Below are 5,709 nucleotides of genomic sequence, written 5' to 3' on the forward strand. Positions count from 1 at the left end.
TGTGCTTTGGTTTTCCTTGTTGGTTTCTCACCAACCTCTCTCCCCTTTATTGATGTAATTCTTAAATCTTGTATTTTGTGATTTATCAATGAAGATCTTTTTTTAATTGATAAAAAAAGACTAAATATTTCTATTTTGCAAAAGGTGGAAGATTGATGTGTCTACCTAAGATAGGTCCATAAGAATGTAGAACCTCACCAAGTTACTAACATAATTGAATCAATAAAATTGTGTCGAATATTATATAAGCATCTTTTACAAGAAGGCACAAATAATAATAAATTTTCTCAGCCTATTTGAGGCAAAATCAAAAGGCAATATGAAATCAAATGAAATGAGTAATTATAAATGGTGCAAAATCTAAATGTAAAGACCTCCAAATGAATGCTTAATGTTGTTACTTAAACCTGATTAAAATCAACCAAATAAATGAGGATAAAACACACTTTCAAGCTTATCAAGTAAGTAGGCTACATGGTTGGTTGGGTAGTGGCTGAAACAGGAAATTATTTAGGTAGAGAATATGGATTGATCTATTGAAGTAGTGGGGAATTTATTGGGCAACACCAGCAAGTGTGGCTGGGAGTCAAGCAAGTGTGGCTGCTCCTATGGTGGCTGGGAGTCAAGCAACTTCAGTTAATAATTAAGACTCACAAATAGCAGCTCAGCCACAATAGCATCAACAGTTGCAGCTATTATCAAAGTAATGCCACCAACAGGGGATTGCATTACCTTCACTAATATCTTAACCAAAAGTCCAATTGCTTCCCAAATAGACCTTTTCAACCTTTAAGTTTTGCACTAATTGAAGTTCTATGTCAACTCAGCCAACTCAAGAGTAGCAAGTAGCAGTTTGTTTCAACAAATATATTAAGTGAAATGCTTACAGTGATTATTTGAAAATTTAATTATGAAAAATATACTTACAAAAATGCTTGTCAATAAGATTCTTCTGATGGATAATTATCTTTATCAACTTGCATGCCTGCCTGATCCTTGCGCATTCTCATAAACTTCTCAATCTCTTCAAACCTTTTGTTTTGCATTTCAATCATTCTAGCTTGCTCTTGTGCTACCAAGTTCTGGGCTACAATTTGTTCTTGCTAGACCTCGGACAAATTCTTCAATGACTCTAGTTGTTTTTGTAGGCTCAAAACCACCTCAATATGTGCTTGTGCACTAACAGAAGATCTGGATGAGGATGGTTTTGGACCAACTCTGAAGTCCTTTAAGTATCCCGATCTCTTTCCAAGAACCTCAATTGACAACTGCTCTTGAGTTAAAGGTATTGGTCCAGGCTCCAAAGACTCTTCACGTTGCTTTTTTAAAGGTTCCTATCAATTTGTAAACAACTTCAACAAATAGAACCATTTACATAAATATGTAACTCTATCAATTGGCATACTTATATGTAATTGAGAACTCATATCGATACTGAGAACTCATCTTATTTTTAAGTAACATTTGGTCACCTACAAAGCCAAGGTTATGTGAAAATTCCTTTGAATTAGAGAATTTACAGGATTATAGTTCCATACCTTTTGGTGACCCACAAGATTATGGTTTCACATCCATTTCACGACCAAATGATACATCACAATAGTAAGTGATAAACAAGAATTATATTCAAGTAGAATATGCAATCTAGAGTAAAGGGTGAAAAAGAATCATACAGTAAGTGATGAAGTTGATATATAAATTAGAATTGCTATATAAATTATGATCTTGAAATTGTTACATATTAGTTTAGTTATTCTTGAAAAAACATATGTATCTATATAGATACAAGACTTATTTCTTTGTTGAGTTAGACATAAAATTGAGACTTTGAAACCAAACACGGCAGCCATCCCTAATTATCGCATTTGGTTTTATTTTGTTTACATGTCAAATAGTTTCTTAGGTCATCTAAGTGTTTGTCATATCATGAATGCTCAAAACATTAGGGAAAAAAATGTGAATCCTCTACCAACCACAAATTTAATAAAAAAAGTGTCAAAATTCTCTAAATAAATTAAAAATGCCCTAACAAATCGTCAAAGCTTATTTAATATAGTAATTGCCCCCAACGAATAATTGTAACTTTTTTATCTCTCTGCATTAGCGAATAACCTATGACATTTGACTTGTAAATCAAAATTTAAATTAAAATTGTACTATACATGAAATTAATGGAGAGTTATGGGCATGAAATGAATGCTAAATAACATATAAGGATACCCATGTCTTGTCTTCATTTTTTTTTTTCCCTCCCTTATTGTCAAATAACAAAAATGCTACAATTGTATTCTTGCCAAAAAAGAATAAATCACAACTTTGAACAATGTACAATTCACTATTGAAAAAGACAGATACATAACATAGATTAGAAACTTGGATTGAAGCAAAAATAAATATCAACTGAAGCAATGGCATAGCATGGCATGGCATGGCATCATACAAGTTAGAACCTATAAGCAAAAATAACAAACTCTATTTGTATATAACAAGCACTACTTTTATGAATTTAACTATTAATTTTAAACTCTTTAAATAATAGGACTGAAACCTCTCTCTAATTCTTTATTGTTAGACTTTTTACTTAACAATCTTTTCATTCAATTCCATTCATTAAAATAATCAAACAAAATTAATCACATCTCAGTCCTATTACAATTTTTTACTCAATATGTTTTTCTAATTCATTTCCTTAAAAGAATTTCTTGTTCTCTATAGGACTATCACAACATATGACAAACCCCCTCTTCTTCCCTAAATAAATGAAAAAACAAAACAAAACAAAAAATGAGGCAACTAAAACAAACAAAAATGAGGCTCAACTTTCCTTGTATTATTTGATTAAAAATGGCCTGAAAGCATGGAGAATTTAAAAAGCTAAACACAAAACCCCATTAATTAATTGATTAATTAATTAAGTCATTGGCAAAGATTGAATATATCAGCAGACCACTCATCTCTTCTTCTCATTATGTTGTTATGTTTCCACTAAGTTTTGTTTGGTTGTAAAATTGTAACTTTTTTTGTATCAAAGAAGGCTTGGGGACTTTGTAGTAAAAAAAAAAAAAAAAGGAAGACACTGGGGTTTTCTTTAATTATTATTATTATTAGGGTATGAAATTTATATTAACAATTCCACCTTCAAATATACAAAATCCCAATTTATACCTAAATCCAACCCATCTTCCGTGATAATGAAATTATCTTAAAAAATATCCTATCCGTTTGTCTTCATCAAATAACACAATCAATTTTCCTAAGAAATTAATAAGACAATCAATTTTTCCATGATCTAAAAATGATAAAACAAATAAGAAAATCAATTTTCATTACAACACTGATAGAAAGCCTGAAAATCTGTGGCTCGAATGGCTCGAAACTGCCAAAACGACGTCGTTTTGCTACCAAAACGATGCAAAACGACGTCGTTTTGACAGTTTCGAGCCATTTGAGCCACACATTTTGTGGCCTTCAAACATTATTCTTTTCATTATTTCAAATAAAAAAAAAATGTTCCCAGTGATAAAAAAAAAAAAAAAAAATCATGAAATAAGACAAGCAATTGTCTTCATTACCTGGGACCGACAACCACAGCTAAAAAAAAAAAATAAAAAAAAATATTGATACACAATCATGGAAACTCAACATGCAAAAAAGCAAAACAAGAGAAATACTATTATATATTCAGAATGTCTATATAGATACAATTAAAAAAACTTATAAAAAAAAAAAAAGAATTAGTTACAAAAGACAAATTCTTGGGAAGATGAATTTTTGGTTTTTTTTTGATTTTTTTCCACTAAAAGACAAATTAGTTACAAAAAAAAAAAAAAAAAACAAATCTAAACAAAATATCACATCAAACCCTATAATCATTTCATTTTTTCTCTCACAAATATCACATCTAACCACAAAAAAATCCAACTATCTTTCCAAATACAAAATTTTTTTTCTCCAATAATATCCTACAACTAAAAAAACCTATAAAAAAACTCACTTCTCAAACACCCACAAAATCACAGTCCCAAGAATGGCAATCTCAAAATCTATCTTTTATTTATTTATTATTATATATTCAGAATATTTATATACAATTTACAGTTCCAAAATCTGTCTTCTATATAGATCGCAGTTCCAAAAATTATTACATACATTCAGAATATCACAGAGAGAGAAGAGGAGAGGGTAGCGACTAGAGCGGTGGTCGGGATCAGCGCTGTGAGAAAGGGAGACGAAAGGGAAGCAATGTTTGAGGGAATGCTGTCGATGGTGCTCAATTGGCGACGCGAGAGGAAGAGAGAAGAAGAAGAAAAAGCGATAAGCTCTGTGCTGTGCTGTGTTTTGTTGCACCGAACAAAAGAATGAAATTGAAGACAAATAAGAAAAAGAGGAAGAGGAGGTGGTGTGAGAGAGTGAGAGGGAGAGGGAGAGAGATGTTAGAAATTGGGCGCCCATGTGGCATGATCCTTTGAACCTTCTGAACCTTATCCATGTAAATTTGAATTTGAATTCAAAACTTACTTGTATAACCACTCAGGATATCCATATCTATCATATCAACTGATATGGATAGATGAGATATTATCCTATATATCTGATATGATATGGGATATGGGTGATTAAGAGAAAAACAACGTATGTCGTATGTTTTTCCCATATACTGACTCTCTCCCAAAATACAATGACCAAAAGCCATTTTGCACTGTGACTTGTGTGGGTGATATTCATTTTGTAATATCACTCCATTGCTGGGTTGATTGATCAGATTCAGGAAGCACGTGATTTACCCACAAGATTCTTTAATTTAGACTCTGTAGAAAAAGGTATGACCATAATTTTTCATCCCGCTGCGTTTATACCTTAGATTTACATTGGTATCAGAGCATGAATGGGTATTTTCGTGTTTTCTCTAATCATGTGTATATTTTATATATATATATATATGTACACATTATATACATGAATATTTATAAATGAGGAAAACGCCAACTCTCATTAGATTAAGAGCATAACAAACCCTATTTTTATGTTCATTAATATCATTTTTAATGCCATAAATGATTTTATTTTGGAAAATGGAGTCTGACAGTACCGAAATCGGACCAGAAAATACCCCGGAAGGCGGCGCGTGTGCCTCACGTGCCAGATGACGCCGTCAGCGGCAGGCACGCGCTGCCATGCACTCTCACGCGCTTCCACGTGCCAAGCGCACAATTCATGTGCCTACACGTGCGTCAGCCGCGCTGTCCACTCGCGCGCCGTCTGCGCCACGCACGCGCGCCGTGCGCTGAGCCGCTCGTTGGGCCGTTTTCTGAGCCGCGCACTGAGCCCGCTTGTGAGCCGCCTATTGGGCCTCGCGCTGAGCCACAGATGAGCCGCGTGCTGAGCGGCGTCGTTTTTCTCCGCCGGCTTGGCTGCTGAAGTTTAGGCTTTGTTTGTTTTGTTTTTAATTCTGAATCGCGTTAAATGGTCATAATTAATTCGTTATAGCTTTGTTTTAAACGTGGTTGGGACCATTAGACTCAGAATTAAATTTTCTATATTCTATAAAATTTTCAAAATTTTATGAAAATAAAAAAATATTTTTCCTGAAATAATAATTTATTTTTTCTGCTTTAAAATGCATCTGGTGTTGCATGATTAAGTTTCTGGGGCTGAATTTTTTATTGTAGACTATTGTTGTAGTTTACTATTTATTGGTATGGTTATTTC

The sequence above is a fragment of the Camellia sinensis genome, chromosome 1 (assembly GCF_055761805.1).
Source record: "Camellia sinensis isolate YWXY chromosome 1, ASM5576180v1, whole genome shotgun sequence".
NCBI lineage: Eukaryota > Viridiplantae > Streptophyta > Magnoliopsida > Ericales > Theaceae > Camellia > Camellia sinensis.